This window comes from Castor canadensis, chromosome X, assembly GCF_047511655.1.
Source record: "Castor canadensis chromosome X, mCasCan1.hap1v2, whole genome shotgun sequence".
Lineage (NCBI taxonomy): Eukaryota > Metazoa > Chordata > Mammalia > Rodentia > Castoridae > Castor > Castor canadensis.
Genome location: NC_133405.1, coordinates 99,538,548 through 99,563,554, shown reverse-complemented (window position 1 = coordinate 99,563,554; position 25,007 = coordinate 99,538,548). Strand labels below are relative to the sequence as shown.

Genomic DNA, 25,007 nt, shown 5'->3' with positions numbered 1-25,007 from the left:
AAAAAGCATAAACTAGACAGCTCTGAAAAAAATCAACGTAATAACATAAGCATTATGAACCAATATTATGATCCAAGTGTGGGGGGGTGGGGGTGTGTGAATTCATTGTAGGGTGGCAGTGTTACCAGGTCCAAGTTACTGGGTCAGGGACCAGACGGTTCTTGACCGCCACACAATCACCTAGGGGCGGCTACACCACACCTCTCGGTCCACGCGTCGTCTGACTGCATCCCCTCCCACGCCTAGTGGCCAATTGGATGGAGCACCGAGGGTCTGTTCCCGCCTCCTTTGCTCCTATTGGTGGAATGACCCAGGCTATGCAAATCGCACCCAGTCCACAGTGCGGGGATGTTCCCGTGCTTAATTACTGGGAGTGGGGCGGGGGGGGGGGGGGGGGGAAGCCCCGCGCATTTCCTTTCATTCTGGGCGGAGGGTCCCCTTACAGCTGCGATCAGACTGGGGATCCACGCTGGCTCCTCTGCTCCCGCAAGGGCTCCTGATCTCCTGGCCTGAGCGTATAGACTGGGCCCAGACTCTAGGAAACTGGTCCTTGGGATATGCTGTCCCCAGAGTCCCTGATCATATCTTCAGGGCGACTCATCCTACTTGAAGCACCACCCATCATACCAAGCGGGTGGCAGCGGTGGTCGTCGTGGGGGCTATTGCTCTGGATGGCAGCCTTGGTAGATGGCAGGAGACATTGCTCACACCAACTACAACCTTCAAAATGTCTCAGCCATGGCGACCAATATGGCAATAAAGACTGGCCAAGACTCACCACTGCTCACTAAGCCCTCGGTTCTCTCGCCCACGCGGGCTTCTTTTATTTTTGAGGTGCGGGAGATGGAGCACCACGTGCTAGAGCTCACGCTAGGCAGGTGCTCTGCCACTGCCCCTCGCCCCGAGCACACAAGCGAAGTGGAATTTTTTCATACGCTTTATTATTGGATAGCTCCTTATTAGGTAGTCCCTTTTTAACTTAATTACTAAAAATAGTTTTTGTCATGTTACCTATGTTTCTTCTCACTTTTGATTTCTGCCTTGTTATTTATTTATTTTATTTATTTGGGGGGCAGTACTGGGGTTTGAACTACACTTTGAGCCACTCCACCAGCCCTTTTTTGTGCTGGATATTTTCAAGATAAAAGGGTCTCAAGAAATATTTCCCTGGGCTGGCTTTGAACTGTGATCTTCCTGATCTCTGTCTCTGGAGTAGCTAGGATTACAGGCATGGGCCACTGCGCCCAGCTCCATTTACAATTTACAAGAGCTTTACCATATCATAGGTGAGGAGCACCTGTACATAGCATGTTGAAGAAGAAACTTACCAAATTTTATTTTATCAAATGATTTGTATCATGACTGAATCAGATTTTATTGACTGGGTCTGTGTTGGATGATCACATAATCTTTTCTTTCTCAGATCTATCAAGATTATGAAGCATTACACTGTGTGCCCGATTTTTAAAAATCTTACATTCCTGGAAGACACTGGTATGTGTTCACATAAGTGTGCATGCAGTAGGGTTTTTGTTTTGTTTTGTTTCCTTTTGATATTGTAGACAACAGTTTTGTTTTTTTTTTTTTTTTGAGGAAAAGAGATACATTCTTTCAACCATTCTGAGAATTTTGTTTTCTTCTTGGATGTCCTGGGCACGCATAAGGGCATACTTCGGTTAAATCAATCATTATTACACTTTAATTCTCTCTGCAATGTCACTTATCATGCAATTCTTTTGTTGTTGTTTTTCTTTTTTTGAGATAGTCTTGCTATGTTGCTTAAGCTGGCCTTGAACTCATGATCATCCTGCCTCAACCTCCCATGTGCTGGGATTATAGACATGCACCGCCACGCCTGGCTTAGTGTATACAATTCTTATGGAGGATAAAAGAAGGATTTTAAATCCTCAATATATTCTTCAGTTATTTTTGGAAATTTCTGAAATCTGTCATTTTGTACCTTTATAGTATATGTTAGATTATCACATAATTTAGTAAGTTCTCACTTTCTTTCTTCCCTTGGATTCTCATTAATACACCTGAAACAGCATTTTATGAATAACCTATGACCCAGTATCATCCTCTATGTTCACTCCAATCCATTTTCTAAAGTACATGCTCTAATTAATAGTTGGTGTTCTCCGTACTTGTCACCCTTATAAAAATCCTGCTTTGGTCTAGTCTGAACTTGCTTCATATGTGTGCCACTGTCAGTTTCTTTTTAAAAAGTCCACAATAGAGCTGGGTGCTGGTGGCTCCCGCCTGTAATCCTAGCTAACTCAGGAAGCAGAGATCAAGAGGATCATGGTTCAAAGCCAGCCCAGGCAGATAGTTCAAGAAGACCCTATCTAGAAAAAAAATCCATCACAAAAAAAGGGCTGGTGGAGTGGCTGAAGTGATAGAGTGCAAGGCCCTAAGTTCAAGCCCCTATACTGCCAAAAATAAAGAAATACAGATGGAGTGCCTTCCTGAAGGCAGAGGCTGAGGCCATGTGTGACCTTGTAGTCTTCATGGTGTCTGGAAGGCTGAAGTGAGTGCCATGCAGACCCCCTCACCCAAGCCCTGGGGTTACCTGCTCTGGTAGGACATTAGCTACTGTGAGGAGTTGGTGGCTCCACCTGGCCCTGGCCTCCATAGGCTGAGAACTCTGGGAGTTGGTTTCTCTCTTGCCTTGCTTGACTTTATCCTGTTCTTGCTTCCCCGTACAAAGGTTCTGTCTAACACACTGTGCCTGTTGCCAAGACATACTGATGTGCACTGGTAAAAGACAGAGTCTCACTGTGTAGCCCAGACTGACCTCCAACTCACGATCCTCCTGCTTCAGCCTCCCAAGTGCTGGGATTACAGGCCTGCACTTCCACTCCCTATTCTGGATGTGGATACTTTTTAAAACAAATCACTGACAAGATTGTTACTCCTTTTCAGACATGCACCCATCAGAGGTGTGACCTTGAAGCCTGTCTTTCTTCCCTTCACAGGTACTCCTCCCTGACGGTCTGTGAACGATGAGGACGTGTGAACTTTTATCACTGACTTTCTTCAGATTGGAGCTAGGTAAGCGGCTGTTTAGAGATGAGACTGCTCTGAGATGGTTCAGTCCGCGGTTAGCTGGCTCCACTGCTTCCAGAGCTGTGGGGAGGTGGCACCACAGAGGGGCAAGGTGGCTCATGCAGTGTGCCCAGGAAGCAGGGAGAGCACAGTGTGCTTTAAATACACCGTGCATTCTGGCACCAATATTTTTTTGACTGTACCAGGGTTTGAACTCAGGGACTCACGCTTGCTTGGCCGGCACTCTTCGCCAGTCCACAGAATCTTTCTATACTGCCCAGGCTGGCCTGGAACAGATATCTGGGCCCATGAGGTCCCCCTACCTCAGCCTCATATTTAGCTGGGACTATAGGTGTTGTCACATGCCTGCTGACTTCAGAATGGTTTTGTTTTGTTGTTTTGAGGCAGGGTCTCACTACCTACTCCAGGCTGGCCTTGAACTCCTGGTTCTCTTGCTTCTGCCTCCCTAGTGCTGGGATTACAGCTGGGAGACCATGCCTGGCCTCCAGAATCTTAATTACTCCATGAAACTATTTCCAAACAAATATGGGGAAGTGTTACATGATTTAAATTTCTGTTGTGGTTATTGCATATGTACCCACATGAGTTGTATGTAACTTATATTACTCTTGGTTCTTTTTCCTACAAGGCTGTACTGATTGATAGCTCAGAGAACATGAACGATTTGAACTTGGACAAAGCAGTGTGCAGGACAGAACCGTACATAGGTACATTTCACGTTCATATTAGTTTTCAGCCACAGGTGGGTTTTTCACAAACCATGGGAAAGTAAGTTGCAGACACCAAGCTCCTTAGTTCAGAACTCTTCTGCGTGTCTCCTAAAGCCAAGTGCCACCTCCTTCACCACCTAGGACACTCAGCAGTCATTCTCCAATACTATTTAATATGCAGTCCATATTAGCTGCTTACAAATGCCTGATATTCCTTTTATAACTTTTTAAGTAAGAGTCAGTCCAGATTCATTCACTGCACTTGGTTATCAGTCTATCTTAAGCTGAAACAGTCTGTTCGGCCTAAAAGTGCTGACTTTTTCACCTCTTGCTTTTGTTGCTTAAACTGGGGTCACCTCCAGAGAACAACAAACAAACTCTTATTTAGCAACTTATTTTGGGGTCTTATATCATTTTAGCTTGATAGAACAAAATTAATTAACATGACTAGGACAAAATGCATGGATATTTTTCTTACGATGTGGCACCATGTCAGGTTCTCTGTGTTGATTAAAATTACCTACAGAGCCGGCTGTGGTAGTATACACCTGTAATCCCAGCACTGGGGAGGCGGAGGCAGGAGGATCAAGAGTTTGAAGCCTGCCTGCACTACAAAGCAAGACCCTGTCTCAAAAACAACAACAACAACAAAACAAGGGCTGAGCATGTCGCTCAGTGGTAGAGTGCTTGCCTAGCATATGCAAAAGCCCAGGTTCGATCCCCAGCACCACACACACGCACACACAAAGCAATTTCCTTCTAAAGCTTTGCTGGCCATAAGCTAATTTACAGGTAAATAGGAAAAAACTCAGTAATTTTTCCAAAGGAAAACAAAATAAAAAGCATTTTAGGGGCTTGGGAGGGATTGCTGAATGGTACACAGACAACACGGCTCTGGATTCCATACCCAGCACCACAGAATTCTTTTTAGTTTTGTACCTATTTGCTGTTCTGTGCTATAGGTAATGTAGGGACTGCTGGGAAACAGCAGTCACCATTACCCCGCATCTCCATTCCTTCAAATTCAAATGCATCATACAGAACTTCTAGCTTCATCTATCAAATTGCAAGGTGTGAGTTCAGAATCCTTTATTTGTGGAGTTTTTTTTTTTGGTGCTGGGGCTTGAACTCATGGCCTACACCTTGAGCACCTTGAGCCACTCCTCCAGCCCTTTTTTGTGATGGGTATTTTTGAGATAAAGTCTCACGAACTATTTGCCCTGGATTGGCTTTGAACCATGATCTTCCTGATCTCTGCCTCCTGAGTAGCTAGGATTATAGGCGTGAGCTACCGGCGCCTGGCTGAATAAACAATTTTGACCATTAAAAAATAATGGCTTAAAGCTGGGTGCCTGTGGCTCACGCCTGTAATCCTAGCTGCTCAGGAGGCAGGGATCAATTCGAAGCCAGCCTAGGCAAATAGTTCACGAGACCCTATCTCAGAAAAACCTATCACAAAAAGGACTGGTGGAGTGGCTCAAGAGGTAGGCCCCGAGTTCAAACCCCAGTACCACAGAAATAAATTCTCATATCCAAATGAACAGTATGATTATCAGTAGGAATGCTTTGCATATCTTTTCTATTAAAAGTTTGACATGGCCAGGCGCTGGTGGCTGTAGATTGCCTGTAATCCTAGCTACTTGGGAGACTGAGATCAGGAGGATCTCTGTTCAAGACCAGTCCAGGGAAAACGTTAGTGAGACCACATCTCAACCAATAGCTGGGCGTGATGGTGTGCACTTGTCATCCCAGCTATGGGAGGCTGAGATCAAGAGGCTTGAAGTTCTAGGCCAGCCTAGGCAAAAAAGTTTGCAAGACCGAAACAACGGACAATAGCCAGGCAGGTGGTGTGTGCCTGTTATCCCAGCCGTGGCAGCAAGTCTGAAATAGCTGGATCGCAGTCCAGTCCAGCCTAGGCACAAAGCGAGACCCCCATCTCAAAAATAACCAGAGCAAAAAAGGCTGGAAGTGTGGCTCAAGTGGTACAGCACCTGTTTTTAAAAAAGTTTAACATGTATTGCTATTTGCCAACTATTTTATAAATATAGTAAATATAGACAGAAACACACACACACATACTTAAAGCAAATAATTGTCAATGTTGTTAAATACCAAGACTTTTAGGCTAGAAAATTAGGGCGTATAACTCTATACCAGGTGTGATGCCTTTAATCCCAGCACTCGGGCAGCTGAGGCAGGAGGATCTCAAGGCCAGCCTGGGCTACAGAGAGAGGCACTATCTCAAAAAACCAAAGGCTGGGGCTATAGCTCCGTGGTAGTGTGCTTACCTAGCACGTGCCAGGCCCTCGCTTTGATCCCCAGTAGCCCTGGCTCCAAATACCATTTTCTGCTGAAAGAAACTAGATATCCATGGAGGAAGGCCTGGAACATTCTATCAGAAACCAAGGAAGCTGGCCAGTGGCTCAGGCCTGTAATCCTAGCTACTTGGGAGGCTGAGATAGGGAGGATCATGATTCCAGGCTAGCGTAGGGAAAAACTTCATGAGACCCCATCTCAACCAATAGGTGAACATGGTGGCATATGCCTGTCATCCCAAGCTACATGGGAGGCTGAGATCTGATGGATCACAGCTCTCAGCCAGCCCAAGCAAAAAAACATTTGTGAGACCCCATCTCAATAGAAGAAAAAAAAAGCTGTCGTCCCACTGACCAAGGGAAGCATAAAATAGGAGGGTCATAGTTCAGGCTGGCCAGGCAAAAAGCGAGACCCCATCTGAAAAGTAATAACAGCAAAAAGGGCTGGACATACGGCTCCAGATGTGGATTGCCTGTCTAGCAAGCATGAAGCCTCGAGTTCAAACCCTAATTCCACCAAAAAAAACCCCAAAAAACCAAAAGAAAGAAACTAAGGAAATTGTCAAAGACTACAAGAAACATGTCAATAGGATATAGGAGCCAACTTAAAGGGATACCACTGGCCAAAGACAGTGCAATGTTGGCATCAGTAAGAATATCCATCAGCTGAGGGGAGGGGTGCAGGCCAGTACCCTAGCATTCGGGGAGCTGAGGCAAGAGATTCATAAGCTGCCGGGCACCCGTGGCTCCCGCCTGTAATCCTGGCTACTCAGGAGGCAGAGATCAAGAGGATCGCAGTTCAAAACTAGCCCAGGGAAATAATTCTTGAGACCCTATCTCGAAAATACTCAACACAAAACAGGGCTGGTGGAGTGGTTTAAGTGGTAGAGTGCCGGCCTAGCAAGCCCGAGGCCCTGAGGTCAAATCCCAGTGTCACAAAAAGAGAGTTTCATGAATTCAAGGCTATGTAACATGACCCTGTCCGAAAACACAACAAAAGAATACTCACTATAACACTGAAACACATCCAAAATATTAAAGCCTAGGAGTCCATAATAATCCCACAAAACCAAACTACTTCATTAGCCACACTTGGATCAATAAGAGGAAAGAATAATGCACTTATGCCTCATCTTTCCTGCATGAAATGCAGCTTAGGATGAACGTAGGCTTGACTGGGAGACTGTTCTTGATAGAAAGTGACATTAATGAATGCAGGAAGAAGACAAAGTTGGAATCACTCTGGTGCAACTCCTGGGAGAAAATAGATTGAGGTGATGGAAAATCCTGAATGTGAGAAATTATAGGATAGAAGAATCTGGATTCTTTACCAAACAAATTCAGTGATTCTCAAAAAAAAAGAAGAAGAAGAAAGAAAGAAAAAGGTTGCAGCCAGGTGCCAGTGACTCGTGTCTGTAATTCTAGCTGACATTGGGAGAATCAAGGTTTGAGGCCAGCCAGAGCAAAGAGTTCACGAGACCCCATCTCAAAAATAACCAGAGCAAAATGGACTGGAGGTGTGGCTCAAGCAATAGAGTGCCTGCTTTGCAAACACGAAGACCGGAGTTCAAACCCCAGTCCCACCACACACACACACACACACACAAAACCCTTTCCCACAATCAGTCCATTCATAAGGCTCTTCCCTGTGTGAATTGTGGAGTGTACAGTGAGCCGTGACTTCCAGGAGAAGGCTGTCACACATTTGTACGTTCACAGTGCTCCTCTGCAGTATGGACTGGTCCATGGTTGATAAAGGATGCGATAGAAGAAGGCTTGCTTGCGTTTGGTTACACGCACGGGCTCCTCTCCTGAGAACTCTGATGGACGCTGAGCTTGGTTTCCTACTGAATGCTTTTCTACATTCATCACACTTAGGGTTTCTCCCTAGCATGGCTTGCTTAATGACTGCTGCCGCGGGATTTCAGGCAGGATGCTGGCCAACATTTCGTGTGCTCGCAGGGTTTCTCCCCAGCGTGGCATCTCTGATGCAAAATAAGGTGCGATCTCCAGGTGAAGGCCTTTCCGCGTTCTCTGGCACGTAGGGCTTCTCCCTGGTGTGCGTCATCTGGTGTTCAGTTAGGGGTGATTTTCTGTTGACGTTTTTCCCACGTTTGCTGCATTTCTAGAGCTTCTGCCCTGCATGAGATCGTTGATGACTAATGAGGCCTGATGTCGGAGGAAGGTTTTGCCACACTCAGCACAATCGCAAGGTTTCTCTCCAGTGTGACCTAGATGACGCCTGGTGGTGTCTGGTTTCTGGGAGAGGGCCTTCCAACATTCAGAACATTTTTAGGGCTTCTCTTCAGTATGAACCTGTTGATGTCTACACCGTTGTGATATGCAGCATTTCTCCTCACTATGAGTTATCTGATGCTCAATGAGGGGTGATTTCCAGGAGAAAGGTTTACCACACTCCAGACAAGTGTAAGGCTTTGCTTAGATAGGAACTCTATTGATGGCTCTGATGACTACTTGACTGGAAAGGTCCCCACATTGCTGGCATTCAAAGGCTTGTGAGTCCTCTGATGACTGGTCAGGTCTGACGTCCTGCTGCAGGTTTTCCTTAGTATGACCTCTTTAATGAATTGTTTTGGCAGCACTGGGGTTTGGACTCAGGGCCTCATGCTTGCTAGGCAAGCTCTCTACCACTTGAGCCACTCCCCCAGCCTGTTTTGTGCTGGATATTTTTGAGATAGGGTCTCATGAACTATTTGCCTGGGCTGGCTTTGAACCAAGATCCTCCTGATCTCTGCTTCCTGAGTAGCTAGGATTACAGGTGTGAGCCACCGGCCTTCAACTCCAAGAGGGCAATTCTTGACAGAGTAAATCTTTCGTAGTAATGACATCTCCTTTGCTAGTGACTGTTGCATCTTGGGCTTGTGATATAATTTTGGGAAAAAACACATAGTGGGAAGGTGTTAATGTTTTGGTTTTGGTGGAGTTCAAACTCAAGGCCAGTGCTTGCTCTGCCACTGAGTCACATCCTGCCAGAGGCAAGGTTTTTTTTTTTTTTTTTTTTTCCTGAGACTAGGGTTTGAACTCCTCAGGACTCTCAACTTGTAAGGCAGGCGCTCTACCACGTGAGTCACACAAGCCCTTTTTTCTTTACATTGTTTTTCAGATGGGGCCTTGTGTTTTTGCCAGGGTCCAGCCTTGGACCTCAATCCTCCTACCTATGCCTCCATTAACTTTTTTCTGGGAGGCCTCCAACCTCCACCCTCCTGATCACCCAGGCATGCACCACCATGTCTGGCTGAGAAAAATTATTCTAGAGGTTGTCCTTAGGATGTATTCTAGAAAATTTATTATAGATGCCCACCCTTACAATCTATTCTAGAAAACTTATTTATTCTAGAAAACCTATTCTAGAGAACTCCAGGGGGGAAAAGTCCTAGAAAAATGTCAGATAATACAGAAAATAACTGGAAATTTTATACTAGAAAATTTCAGATGGTCTGTTCTAGAAAGCTTCAGAATTTCATTCTTAAAATCTCCAGAAAATTTGTTCAAGAGGCATGCCATCCTCAGACTCCATTATAGAAAACTCACTTATTCTAGAAGGCCAGTTCTGGAAAGCTCCAGAAGATCAATTCCAGAAAAAATTTCCACAGCAACCCACTCTAGAAAGTTCTGGAGGTCTTTATTCTAGAAGACTCTAGACCATCAGCTCTAGAGAGAAAACTTGCAGAAAAATCTATTCTAGAAAACTCTGGAGCAGCCTCCCCCACCAAATGGGAAATTCTGGACAATCTATTCTAGAAGATTCTAGAGCTCTCTAATCTACAAAATTCTAGAGAATTTATTCTACTGGTTGGCCTTAGGATTTATTCTAGAAAAAAATTATTTAGATATAAAAGAGAATTTATTCTACTGGTTGACCTTAGGATTTATTCTAGAAACAATTATTTAGTTTTAAAAGATTAATTCTAGGAAATTTATTCTAGAAATTGTCTTAAAAACAAAGGAGTTTTCATTATATTTTGTGGGAGAAACAAAAATCTTTAAAAAGTATCAGTCAATGAGGTTAGCAGTCTGCAAAATACTGAAACTAGATCCATGTATATCACCCTATACCAATATTAACTCAAAATGGATCAAGGATCTTAATATCAGACCCCAAACTCTAAAGCTGATTCAAGAAAGAGTAGGAAATACCTTGCAATTAATAGGTATAGGCAAGAACTTTCTCAATGGAACCTCAGCAGCACAGCAACTAAGAGATAGCATAGATAAATGGGACTTCATAAAACTAAAAAGCTTCTGTTCATCAAAAGAAATGGTCTCTAAACTGAAGAGAACACCCACAGAGTGGGAGAAAATATTTGCCAGCTACACATCAGACAAAGGACTGATAACCAGAATACACAGGGAACTTAAAAAACTAAATTCTCCCAAAACTAATGAACCAATAAAGAAATGGGCAAGTGAACTAAACAGAACTTTCTCGAAAGAAGAAATTCAAATGGCCAAAAATCACATGAAAAAATGCTCACCATCTCTAGCAATAAAGGAAATGCAAATTAAAACCACACTAAGATTCCACCTCACCCCTGTTAGAATAGCCATCATCAGCAACACCACCACCGACAGGTGTTGGCGAGGATGCGGGGAAAAAGGAACCCTCTTACACTGTTGGTGGGAATGTAAACTAGTACAACCACTCTGGAAAAAAATTTGGAGGCTACTTAAAAAGCTAGACATTGATCCAGCAATACCACTCTTGGGGATATACCCAAAAGACTGTGACACAGGTTACTCCAGAGGCACCTGCACACCCATGTTTGTTGCGGCATTATTCACAATAGCCAAGTTATGGAAACAGCCAAGATGCCCCACCACTGACGAATGGATTAAGAAAATGTGTTATCTACACACAATGGAAGTTTATGCAGCCATGAAGAAGAACAAAATGTTATCATTCGCTGGTAAATGGATGGAATTGGAGAACATCATTCTGAGTGAGGTTAGCCTGGCCCAAAAGACCAAAAATCGTATGTTCTCCCTCATATGTGGACTGATCAAGGGCAAACACAACAAGGGGATCGGACTTTGAGCACACGATAAAAGCGAGAGCACACAAGGGAGGGGTGAGGATAGGTAAGACATCTAAAAACCTAGATAGCATTTGTTGCCCTCAACGCAGAGAAACTAAAGCAGATATCTTAAAAGCAACTGAGGCCAATAGGAGAAGGGGACCAGGTACTAGAGAAAAGGTTAGATCAAAAAGAATTAACCTAGAAGGTAACACACACGCACAGGAAATTAATGCGAGTCAATGCCCTGTATAGCTATCCTTATCTCAACCAGCAAAAACCCTTGTTCCTTCCTATATGGCTTATACTCTCTCTACAACAAAATTAGAGATAAGGGCAAAATAGTTTCTGCTGGGTATTGAGGGGGTAGGGAGGAGAGGGAGGGGTGGAGTGGGTGGTAAGGGAGGGGATGGGGCAAGGGGGGAGAAATGACCTAAGCATTGTATGCACATATGAATAAAAAAAAAAGCTAAAGAAGATTATCAGCTAATCCAGAAAAACCATTTGACAGAATTCAACACTAGTTCATGTTAAAAGCTCTCAGCAAACTAGGAATAGAAGTGGAACATTCACATCTTAATAAAGAAAATAACCTGGGGGCTGGCAATGTAGCTCAGTGGTTTATTGTTTGCCTCGCATGCATTAGGTCCTGGGTTCGATCCCCAGGAACACACATACACACACACAAAAAAAATCAGAAAAAAGAAGATAACCTGCAGCTAACGTTATATTTAATGATAAAAGACTAAGTGATTTCTCCCTAATGATTGGGAACAAGGCAAGGATGTTTACTCTTATGACTCTAAATTCATCATATTGTTAGAAGTTCTAGCTAGCACAACAATGCAAGGAAAGAAATACAAGATGACAGAGCACAGTGGTACATACCTGTAGTCCACGTTTTTGGGGAAGCTGATGCAGGAGGATTGCTTGGGCCTAGGAGTTCAAGGCCAGCTTGGGTGATATAATGAAATCTTGTCTCAGAAAATGTATAGGGTCTTTATATTGAAAATTACAAGTGCAAAGTTCTGAGTTCAAATTCCAGCCCCATCAAAAAGAAAGTGTGATATTTCACAGTATCAAATATCTCTGCACTATATACCCATTCATTACACTACAAAGGGGTAGATCGCTTGCCTAGCATCTGTGACACTGAGTTCAATCTCAAGACCACACACACACACACACACACACAGTTATATCGAAACTGAGAGAAAAATGTCATTGCCTTGAAAACATGCCTTAGGGCTAGAGGAGTGGCTCAAGTGGTAGAGCTCTTGCCCAGCAAGTTTGAAACCCTGAGTTCAAGCCCCAGTGTGACCAAAAAAAGCAAACAAACAAACAAATCTCCATTTAGTACAAAGGCCTGAGTTTAAACCCCAGTACCCACCCCAAAAAGAAACATGCCTTAATGGCACATGCCTGTTTTCCCAGCACTCAGGAGGCAAAGGCAGGAAGATCTCCAGTTCAAGGCCATCAAGGCAAACATGTCTCAAAAATCACAGCTAGGGGTATGACGCAAGCGGTAGAGCATTTGCCTAGGGAGCTTGAGGCCTGGGTTCAACCCTAGTACTGCCAAGGAAGAAGGAAATAAAGAAGGAAGGGAGGGAGGTAAGGGAGGGAGGGGGGGAGGGTGGGAGGGAGGAAAGAAAGAAAAAGGAAGAGAGAGAGAAAGAAAGAAAGAAAGAAAGGAAGAAAGGAAGGAAGGAAAGAAAGTGAAAACATACTTGAACAAGAAAAAAGTTGCTGGTGGCTCATGCCTGTAATCCTAGCTACTCAGGAAGCACAAAACAGAAGGATCACGGTTCAAACCCAGCTGAGGCAAATAGTTCTGTAAGACCCTATTTCAAAAAAACCCATCACAAAAAAAAAGGTTGGTGGAGTGGCTCAAGTGGTAGAATGTCTGCCTACTAAGCGTAAGGTCCTGAGTTCAAACCCTAGTACCACCTTAAAAAAAAAAAGAATAAGTGAACTATCCAATTCAAGAAGGTAGAGAGAAATCAAAGAAAGCCCAAGAAATAAGTAGGTAAAAGCAGAGCTGGAAGTCATTTGAAGATGACAGACCAGAAAACTAATTCCTAGTTTTTATTTGAATAATAAATATAGATAAGGCGTTAGTGAACTGATTTTGACAAGCACCAAGTCAGAAGTACAAGAGAGAGCTGCAGGCGTGGCCCAGGTGGTAGAACACTTAACTGGGAAGCTGAGCCCTTGAGTTCAAACCCCAGGACCACAAAAAAATTTTTTAAGTTCAAAAGAAATACTGGGATTACAAAAATAAGGGATCAGCTACTTTCTCCAACATCAGGCAAATAAAGTTGGAAATCTAAATGAAACGGGCTTGTTTTAGGAAGTTATAAATAGGCAGAATTGATTCTGGGAAAGAGAGAAAATTGAATGTACCATTTTTACCACTGAAGAAGTGGACCGAAAATTCCCAACTACCCTTCAAAAATAGCCAAGGCCCAGGGTACTCACCGGGGACCTTTTACTGGAACTGCTTACATTTCTCAAATGCTCAGAACGAAGATGAGGGCATAGGATGGAAGCATGGCTCTAGTGGCAGAGTGCAAAGACACTACCGCTGTTTATTTATCTACTTACTTATTTGTTTATTTATTTGGGCAGTACAGGGGTTTGAACTCAGGACCTCACACTTGCTAGACAGGCACTCTACCACTTGAGCCACTCCACGAGCCCTTTTTTCAGATTTTTTCCCCCCAGATAAAGTCTTCTGAACTGTTTGTCCAGGTTGGCCTCAAATCACAATCCTCCTGATCTCTGCCTCCCAAGTAGCTAGGATTACAGGCATAAGCCACCGGCGCCTGGCTTTCTTTTTATTTTTGACAGATCATGCATTAATAATATGAGGGTTTTCATTGTGATGATTCCTTACATGTGTACAGTGTGCCTTGAACAAGTTTACCTCTCCATTAGATTCCCATCTTCCCTCAGGGTCTCATGCTTGTTAGGCAGGTGTTCTTACCGCTTGAGCTGCTCTGACAAGCGCTGGCCATCCTCCTTGTCTCAGCCTCCCTATGCTGTGACTCTGGAGTGCTGGGATTACAGGCAGTGCACCATCACGCCAGGCTAGTTGGATTATTTTTTTTTTGAGGTGCTGGGATAGAATCTAGGGCTTTGCAAATGCTAGGCAAGCATTGTATCTCTGGATATTTTTTTAGCATGTTAAAATGTTTATCTGGGATTGGAGACATGGTTCAAGCCATAGAGTACCTGCCTGACAAGCACAAAGGCCTGAGTTCAAACCCCAGTACTGGAAAAAAAATAGCTGAGACAGACTGGAAGATTCAAGTGAAGTGGTAAAGTGACTGCCTAGCAAGCATGAGGTCCTGAGTTCAAATCCTGCTAATAAAATAAATTATAAAAAAGTAAAATAATGCTTATCTGAAGCCAATCACCAGCATTCTATTAATGGTGGCCCATAGAAGTCATGTTCTAAAGTGAGGCAAAAGGTAAGATTGGTTCAGAACCTGAAATGTCCTCAAAGAACTAGGCAATGCTAGTGAAGAAATGAGAGACAGAAGCCTGGCGTGGTGCTTCATGCCTGCAATCCCAGCACTGGGGAAGCTGAGACAAGAGGATCACAGGTTCCAGGCCAGCCTGGGGTACAGGGCAAAATTCTGTCTCAAAAAAATTATAGACAGAAATTAGAGGAGCAAATATTTGAAAAGAAAAGAAAATGTCACTTTTTAAAAAAGATAGGTGCTGCCGTCTCCCCCCCACACTCACGCATACCAAAACATAGAGCAAATGCCAAATGAAAAAAAATGTGAACAAGTTAATTTCAAACATTAAAAGGAAATTGAGAATGATTTCTCTGTAAACTTGGGGACAGCACCAGTGGGTGAGTTTTCTGGGCTGTTTGCGGGTCTATATTTAGTGTTGAAATGTATTAACTTGGTGGTGTATCTGAGCTACTTTTTTGCAGGATGGTACTGGGGTTTGAATTCATGGCCTCATGCTTCCTAGGCAGATGCTGTTACCACTTGAGCCACTGCACCAGACTTTTTTTTGTGTGTTGGATATTTTCAAGATAGGGTCTCTCAAACTGTTTCCCTGGTGTGGTTTCAAAACTCGATCCTCCTGATCTCTGTGTCCTGAGTAGCTGCGATTACAGGTGTGAGCCACCAGCACTGGCCTGAACAGGTTTACCTACAGCTCTGGGGAACTTCTTAGTGCAAAGTTGTAGTATGGTTAACTGCTGAAGCCTAATGGGGAGTGAAAGACTTCAAGCTACCTATTAATACAGTGCTTATTCTTGGCTCCTGGTTTACAGCTCACTTTGATTTTGTATTCATGCCCTGGATTTCAGCTTGCTTTCGTTCTCATGCCTCAGTGTCCCTAATTCAGCCTGCCCCAATACCTCCGGCATTACTCTTTTGCTCAAGATTGATTTGACTCTTCAGCTCTTCTGTGCTTCTATATGAATTTTAGGATTTTTTTCCTATTTCTTTGAAGAATGTCACTGGAATTGTGAAGGGGATTAAGATCGAGCCTTCTAATCCATGAGCCCCGCGTGCCTTTCTGTTCACTCAGGATACGATGTTATCAACATTTTTAAAGTTCACGTTCTTAGGACAGGTTGTAACTCACATGTATATGCATATATACATGCATGTATTGTTACATTTTCTGTGGTATCGGGCTCTGATCCCCGGGCTTCCTGCTCCCAGGTACCATTATAGTTTTAATTTCAGTTCCCACACATCCATTGTTAAAATACAGACAGGCGATTTTCTTTGCTTATTGATTTTGTATTCAGCAACTCCATTGGACTCTGAATAATTCCAGGATTTTATTTTTGTTTGGAGCCAGGGCCTTTTGTATGCTTAAGCACGTGCTCTACCCCTCAGCTGATCTTGGAATACTTTCGTAGACAATCATATATTTACAAATAGGGATATGTTTCCTTTTTTCTTTTTCTTTTCTTGCTTTCTCCTTCCTTTCTTCCTTCTTTCTTTTTTTTTTGTTAGACAGTCTTGCTGTATAGCTCAGGCTGGCCTTGAACTTGTGATCCTCCTGCCTCAGTCCCCTCCCCCCACCAAGTGCTATAGCCTTGGACAATTTTATGTTTCCCTTTACAATCTGTATGATATCTCTTTGAGATTCTTATTTCATTTTGTTTGGATATATATATCCAGTATGGGATTGCTGGATTCTATGGGGTTTTTCTTTTTTTTTTTAATTTTTATTTTATTCATATGTGCATACAATGTTTGGGTCATTTCTCTCTATGGGGTTTTTCGTTGTTGTCATTGTACTGGAGTTTTGAACTCAGGGCCTTGCAATTGCTAGGCAAGTGCTCTACCACTTGAGAGTTATACTTTCAGTCCAATAATTGTACTTCTAATTTTTCGAGGTGACAGTCACCTTGCCTACTATGTTAGGAGACTCTGAGTCCTATTTATTTGTTTGTTGAGTGACTGATTTAGTCAGGGTCTTGCTCTATGGACCAGGCTGACTTGGAATTCACCATCCCCCTGCCCTTGCCTGCCCAGTGCTGGGATTACTTAGTCGCTGGCATGGAAGCCAGGGCCTCTGACACCAGAGGCAAACACTATCACTGGGTTCCCCTAGCCCTTCTGGGTCCTGTTCAAATCTTTTATTTTAGCAGGCAGTCCCCTGTTTAAAGTCTAGCATGCAGGTCTCGGCCTCGTTTTTCCCTGGGTTTCAGTTTAATCCTCAGAGCCTTTGTAGTGTTATTTTTGTCTGCTTGGTCTATCTGGTGCCTGGAGCTCCCACTTGCTGCCTGAGTGTGGGGGGAGCGGTGAGATTTCTATAGGCCAGGCCTCTGGGGTTTCTTGGTGTGTGGGGGATGTGATGCAATCCCTCACCAGGGCTGTAGGCGTCTCTGCAGAGAAGGGACGGTTCAGGCCTGCAGTCAAAGAGGCTTCCTGGGCCAGGATGCTGGCTGTTCTGCCTTGGGTCCCAGTACCTCCGGGCAACAGAGGAGTTTACTCTCAGGCCACCTGCTGTGATTGCCTCATCTGTCTTTTCACCTCTTGTCCCAGGCCTCCTTTGGGAAAAGGGCATCTCAGAAGTCTCAGATCTTTGAGGTCTTCAAGGTAAAAGGGATTTTCTAGGTCAGGGGCTGGTGGCTCATACCTGTAATCTAGCTACTCAGGAGTTAAGACATCAGGAAGATCTCAGAGGCTAGCCTGGGGCAAATAGTCCAGGAGATCCTATTTCCAAAACAAACAGAATAAAAGGGACTGGCGGCATGGCTCAGTACAAAGCCCTGAGTTCAAATTCCAGTGCCAAAAATAAGAGAGAGGGGCAGAAAGCAAACATGGTGTAGGGCAGAGAAAAGAGATTTATTACTTAGCCTGGGACATGCCAGGGGAAGAGGCAGAGTGAGCTCAGCCCATCTTCAGCCATCTTTGAGGTACAGATATGGGCTTTAGCTTTAAATAGACAGAGTTAGGGGCGGGGACAAAGGTATGCATAGTTAAACAGTCCCAGTCACAGGTGTGTTCTGGTTGACCATTGTCTTAGTCCGAGGGTTCCGAGAAGGGTTCTGGAAAAGTCATTATCACTGTCACCACTTGAGGGGAGCCATCTGGTTCCTATGAGGTGATTACTCCTGCCCTAGGGTGTAGCCTCATCATTATAGGTAATTGTCCTCATTTGGGGGGTGGTCTGTCCTGCAAGGCCCCACTGTCCCTTAGGGGAAGTTTTAGTCCCTTGTCATAAAGATGTTATTGATCTTTCCTGTCCTTCCTGGATTCCAAGGTGGCTGCAGGAGAGAATGGCTCAGAGCCCAAGTAAGGAATCAGTGCTTTTCCGCAAAAGCAGTTTAAGCACCTCTTACCAGCAGAAGGAGCTTGCTCTAAGCCAAGTCCCTATCTGAAAAATAACCAAAAAGCGTAAAAAAGCCTGGGGGCATGCATGGCTCAAGTGGTAGGTGAGGCCCTGAGTTCAAGCCTCAGTATTGCCAAAAAAAACCCTTCCCTTTTGGGTTTTTATAGCAGCTTCATTCTGTAGGACTGATAGATGAAATTACTGGCCACTGGTGATCAACTAACCTCCAGCGGACAGGACAGACATGGCCATGTGGCTATAGAGGACTTGAAATGAGGCTAATTTGATCAAAGAGTTGAATTTTAAATTTTTCTTATTTTAATTAATTTGGGGCGTGGCTGAAGTGGTAGCGCACCTGCCTAGCAAGCTTGAGACAGAGTTCAACCCCCAGTTACCATGAAAAAGAAAATTAAAATATTCAATTCAATTTATTGGAAAACTTTTAAAGTATATTAGGAGGAGCTAGTGAATATTAATCTATGTTTTCATTTAGAGATTTTGCGAAATTTAAGTACAAATCAAGTTTGTTTTCTTGGGGATTTTTGGCCTTCCTTCCTTCCTTCCTCCCTTTTTTGCTAGACAGAGTCTCACTATACAGTTTGAACTCTTGCTTCTCCTGCGTCAGCTCCTGAGTGCTGGGATTACATCTGTGTATTACCATGTCCAGCTTCAGATCAAACCAAGTATGTTCGATGACAATTTAGCATTCTAATTCAGATGTGCTGTCAGGGTGAATGCACATCTGATTTCACACACTTATTGCAACAAAATAAACACTAGGTTATCTTATTAACAGTTTTGTAATGACAATGATTTGGACATGTAGTTTAAACAAAATACATGAGTAAAGTTAATTTCCCATGTTTTTTTCTTATTCCTTTTCTCTTTAATGTGTCATCTGTCTGCAGCCACTCAAGCTAACTCTCTCCCCCTCCTCCACCTGGGCTCCCAATTGAGGCTTCTGCTGCATCAAAGCGATTTTGATGCTCCTGGCTGGAGGTGTTTCATTCTTAGTCATAGACAGCCCTCCCTTGGTGTCTGCAGGGTTCCATCCCTGGAACCCTTCCCACCCCACAACCCCCACACTGATAGCACTGATGTTCAAGTCACTTGTATAAAATGGCGTAGAATTTGCATAGAATCTAAGCCTGTCATCCCAGATATTTTAAATCACCTCTAGATTCCTTATGGTCTCCAATACAACGTAAATGCTACGTAAGTAATTGTCGCATTGTATTGTTTAGGGAAGAGTGATAAGAAAGTCTGCAGTGTACAGTGCAGATGCAATTTTCTCCCGAATATTTTCTAACCGCGGTTGGTTGAATCCACGGACGCAGAACTCATCGAGACAGAGGGCCGACTGTAATTTGGAACGAAAAAGTTATTCCGCCTAGAGACAAGATGCTCGTATTTCATTGGTTGCGAAGACCAAAGACTGCCTCCTGAACACAGTCATTGGCTAGCAGCGCCATCCGTCCAATACAAGCTTGCTGTGCCCCCGCCCACTTCCGCTTCCTTCCCCCAGGGCTTGGCCAATGTTGAGATCTGCGCCCCTTCAAGGTATGCCCTGTCCCCTCCCTACATGTGACAGTGGAGACCTCTGCTGATATACAGACCAGACAGCTTCATATTTACTGGGGAAGCCAGAGCCTGTTTCCTACACTCAGCCATTGGCTAGTTGCAGCCTTCAGTCTGCAGCCTCTGAGGCTGGTTTTGGCTGCCTTATTTCACATGGCAACAGGGGTTCTTACTACCTAGTAACAGCTCCCCCCTACCTACAATAGGCTGGAGAGGCTAGAACCCAACTTCTCCTGCGGTCATTGGCTATTTGTAGCAACTCAGGCCCCCTCCACCCTGCTCATTAGCAACCGAGGGTTTCCCCCTAGCAACAGACTACTACTCCATCTCATTGGCCACCAGAAACCAGACTCACAAGCAGCTATTGGCCAACTGCATCATCTATCTACAATCCCTTAGGGTCTGAGCTAGAAATCTCGCGTTGTTAGCTTCCATTCACTCTTTCATTCTCACTGCTCATCTGGTTGGCCCTTGAACTTGCTTAATTCACTATCAGTGACTCCCTTGTCAAAATCCAAAGTCTAGGTCCCTGATAACATTTCCAGCTCCTCTGGACCCCAGCTTTGGTAGTTTCACCATCAGTGCTTTTCTGGTATGGTTTAGCACTCGACCTTCAATTAACTATTACCACAGCAATACTCCCCTCATCTGGAGTCTGAACCACATCTGTTCATTTTCCCACCATCAATGCATACCAAGCCTGATCTCAAACTCGAACTCTGAATTCTTCCAACATCAATGACCTCGATGTCACCAGGGTTTCATACATAATCTAGTAAAAGCAGGTTTATTAACCTGCTGTGGCAGAGGGGACCACACCCTAAGGTGACTCACTTGTTTCATTTTGTCCATGACTTTTTTCAGGCTTTAGCACTGACCAGCCCTTGTCACAGTAAATCCCTCAGTCCTAGTCACCAAAGGAAGAAGGGGCATTCCAAAGGGTTTAGGAGTGGATTACAATAAGATATAGCAGTAGAATTCAGTTTAACTGAAACACTATTGTTTTATGAGACAGGCTCCCACTATGTAGCCCAGGCCGGCATTGAACGGAGATTGTCCTGCCTCATCATCCTGAATGCTGGGATTACAAGTGTGTGTCACCACGCCCAGCTTTGAAACAGTATTTTTTGGTGGTCCTGAGCTTGAACGCAGGGCCTAACGCTTGGTAGGCAGGTGCTCTACCACTTGTGTTACTCCACCAGGCCTTTTTATCTTGGTTACTTTTGAGATAGGGTCTCACTTTATGCCTGGGCCCATCTGTACTGTGATTCTCTTATGTGTGCTTCCCTGTACCCAGCTGTTGGTTGAGATGGTCTTGCGAACTTTTTGCAGGGGTTGGCCACAAAACTTTATCTCCATCCTCCCAATCTCCTCCTCCTGAGTAGCTAGCATTGCAGCCTGATTCACCATACCCTGCCAAAAGGCAGTATTTTTGGTAAGCTAAGAGCAAAACATATCAGTATGTGAAAGAGTCAACAGCAGGTCCAGACTGTAAGGTAGACCCAGGGTCCTTTTGCTTTCTTTCTTTTTTACTTTTTGTTGGGACCGGGGTTTGAACTCAGGGTTTTATACTTGCAAAACAGGTGCTCTGACACTTGAGCCTCACCTCCAATTCATTTTGCTCTGCTTATTTTGGAGATAGGGACTCACAAACTATATTCCCTGACTGGCCTTGAACCTTGATCCTTCCAATCTCAGCCTCCCAAGTAGCTAGGATTACAGGCGTGAGCCACCAGACCTTTTGCTTTAGAATTACCAAAGTCCCAGGTGTGATGGCACAAACCTGCCATTCCAGGATTTAGGAGGCAGAGTCAGGAGGATAGTGAGTTCATGGCCAGCCTGGGTTGCACAGTGAGACCCTGTCTCCAAAAACCATAATTTAAAAAGTGTACCAGAGTAAAGATGGATCCAAAATACTGGCTTTGGGGCCCTGTTGTCAGGAGCACTATTCCTGGGGATGAAACCAAGGCTGTTTTTCTGTGTCCAAGTGAGTTCAATCCTGTAGACAGGAGTGGGATGTTTCATTCTTACTGATCATTTCAAACAGGAAAAAAGCTAAGTCTGTGGTTTTAGAAGACAAGGTTCTGTGCAGGGATTGGACTAGAATGAGGCAAGTGAGGTATTCACCTTGAGTGCCAAATTTAAGGGGCACAGAAAAACTGAGAAAGCAGGGTCATTAACATTTTAAAGCAATATTTCCAAAAGTCAAAATTAATGCAAAAAAATTCCTCGATGAAGCAAACACTAAAAACTTTAAGTAAATGCCTATATTAGCTAGCTATGACTGCATAAAAAAAATTACCTGCAAAGCCCAGTGCCAGGGGCTCAGGCCTGTAATCCTAGTTACTCAGGAGGCAGAGATCAGGAAGACCGAGACTCTAGGCCAGCCTAGACAAATAGTTCTGGAGGTGTGGCTCAAGCAATAGAGTGCCTGCTTTGCAAGCACTAAAGCCCTGAGTTCAAATCCCAGCCCCACTAAAAACAAACAAATAAAAAAAAATTACCTGCAAATATAAAAGCTTAAAATGATAAAAACTGTGGGCTGGCAGAGTGGCTCTATGATTCCAGTGCTGGGAGAAGGAGGTAATGGGTTGAGGCAGGAGGTTTCACTTTCAAGTTGTTTCATTCAAATAGTTTCAGGCAGCCGGGTGTGGTGGTACACACCTGCAATCCCAGCAACTTGGGAGGTTGAGGCAGGAGGATCACAAGGATCTCGCCTGAGCTATGTGAGACCCTGTTTCAAAGAACTAAGGGCTGTGGATGTAGCTCAGTGGCAGAGCACTTGCCTAGCATGCTCAAGGCTCTGGGTTCAGTCCCCACCACCAAAACCCACACACACACACACACACACACACACACACACACACACACACCTTATGACATAGTAGCTGGTTTTGCCCAGAGTGGATGATATGAGAGAGACCTAATCTCTTAAGTGACATGCCATTACTTCTGACTTTGAACCCTGGGGCCTCCATTAACTATTCCATGTCTATATCCTAGGAAAATATTAACCTTGCCATTATCAGTCCTTTTGGTTTGATCTATAAATCTCTGCTAATGATTGCCAGGAATCACTATATTGGTTTTTAAATTTTTATTATTACTATTTTTCTTTCTTTTCTTTTCTTTCCTTTTCCTTTTGTTTGTTTGTTTGTTTCTTTCTTTCTTTCTTCTTTCCTTCCTTCCTTCCCTCCCTCCTTCCTTCCTTTCTCTCTCTCTCTCTCTCTCTCTTTCTTTCTTTTTTTCTTTCTTGGTACTGGGGTTTGAACTCAGGGCCTTGCACTTGCCAGGCAGGCTCTCTATAACATGAGCAGTGTACCCAATCCATTTTGCTTTTAGTTATTTTTGGAATAAGGTCTTAGGTTTTGCCCAGGCTGGCCTGAACCTCAGTCCTCCTGTTATACTTCTTGAATAGCTGAGATGACAGGCATGTGCCACCACACCCAGCTACTGGTTGAGATGGGGGTCTCTCAAATTTTTTGCTGAGGACTGGCTTTGAATTGTGATCCTTCCAATATCTGCCTCTTGAGTAGCTAGGATTACAGGAGTGAGCCACTCCTGTAATGTGTCCAGCTATTATTTTGTTTTCTGAGACAGCATCTTGCTGTGTAGCTCAGGCTGGCTTTGAGCTCAAAAATCTCCTGCCTCAGCCCAGCTACTCAGGAGGCTGAGGCAAATATGACTATATCCTGTCTCAAAAACAAAACAGGAGCAAAACTTTTGGAGGCATAACTCAAGTGGTAGAGCACTTGCCCTTGAGACAGGCCCTGGGGTCAAAGTTCAATCCCCAGTGCTGGGAGTAAAAAAAAAGCATGAAGACTAATGGGAAAAACAAATTGTTCAGCAAATTATTAATCTAACAATGACTTTGAGGGAGTCTAATTTCTCTGTGATACAACAGACATTTAATTAGCTTGCTCTAACACAATATTATGGGCATTCCCCCAGGCAGTGGGGGACATGTATGCGTAGAATAGTATAGTACACTGAAGTGTACTATGGTAACCTTTACCTTATTATTTTTTAGGTTTTTTCTTTTGTTTTGTTTTTGGTGGTACTGGGGTTTGAACTAAGGGCTTCAGCTTGCTAGGCAGGCACTGTAACACACGAATCACGCTTGCAACCCATATTTTTTGGCAGTGCTGGGGTTTGAACCCAGGGCCTTTGGAGCTACTCTCTGAGCCCCCCTCCCCTTTTTGAAACAGGGTCTCACTGTATAGCCCAGGCTGGCATTGAACTGGAGCTCATCCTCCCTCAACTTCCTAATGTGACAGGAAGGCGGGGGGGGGGGGGAAGGGAGATAATAAATGATAATGAGAGTTAATGAGTGCTATGATGAAAGAAAGAAAAACTGCTACTGCTGTTGGGGAATGTTACCTGGAGTCCAGAGAAGGGTCACCTCACCCCAGAGGTTAAAGCAGCCAATGAAATGGCATTTGATTTTGTATAGACAAGCTGTACCTCCATTTCTGTAACCTGCTCTAAATGGTACATAAGGAAAGCCCCCTTTGCTCTTGGAGCTCAGCCTTTGGACATGAGTCCACTGAGTCACTGCCAGCTTGCTTGATAAACTTGCTTACTGAAAGGTTTGGTGCCCTAACAGTCTCTGTCTGAGCCCTCCTGCAACATTTTTGGAGGCCTACCTGGGATTTGAAGGGTGGTGTTTTTACCTCCTTGTGGCCAGCTCAGCATCCCTGGCCCTCCAGGAGGGCTGCCCCTACCAGGTACCACTGGATCTGGACTGTGTTGATCCAAGGAGAGGGAGTCTCTCTCCCAGCAAGCTGAGGAGGTGAGTTCTGGTTGCGCAAAAGAGCCTGGAAAGGCACAGGAACCAACTTGGGAGCCCTGCTCATCAGACTGGTAAGAACCCAGGTTCAAATTCAGACCTGCTTCAGGAGGTAGAGAAGGAGTTTGATCAACTCCCAAAGACACCCTAGTAACTGCCTTTTGGGGTGAAACCATGTCTTTCAGGTTCAGGAAGCAGGGTGGAAATACTGTGCTGTGTGAGAGTGTGTGAAAGTGCGAGCCTGAGACATAGCCTGGTTATGAAGTGAGTGTGGAGTCCTGATCAGCAGGTCTGTGGAGAACTCATATGGTCTAGGGTGGGCCCTAACAGGGCCTCTGGTCCAGGGCTTATATGGACTCACTACAGCCAAGAGATGCCTAAATCCCCATAAGGGAAGTGGCCGGAAATAGAGTGGGTGGTGTTATTTGTTTTCCCCCATGTGCCAGAGAGGATGACCCCTTACCTCCTCTCCACAGCCCTCGTCCCTTCCATCTTTGTCTCTGTCTTGATGTCTTGCAAATGGGAGGAATGGGAGGAGGTCAGAGTAAAATCACCCCCCTAGTGTGCATGCTTAAGAACTTTAAGAAGGGATTTAATGGAGATTATGGGGTGAAGCTGACTCCTTGCAGGCTTAGGACCTTCTGTGAAATAGACTGGCCTGCTTTTGGTGTAGGATGGCCCTCAGAGG

At 44.4% G+C, this 25,007-nt stretch overlaps 1 long non-coding RNA gene across 1 annotated transcript; it reads left to right on the top strand.

Annotated features, from left to right (window-relative positions):
- The first annotated feature begins 1,401 nt into the window (after positions 1-1,401).
- LOC141419648 (uncharacterized) lies at positions 1,402-19,489 on the top strand. Its single transcript, XR_012444271.1, has 3 exons — positions 1,402-1,494; positions 2,979-3,054; positions 19,197-19,489. It is a non-coding gene; the product is annotated as an uncharacterized lncRNA (long non-coding RNA).
- Positions 19,490-25,007: the final 5,518 nt, after the last annotated feature.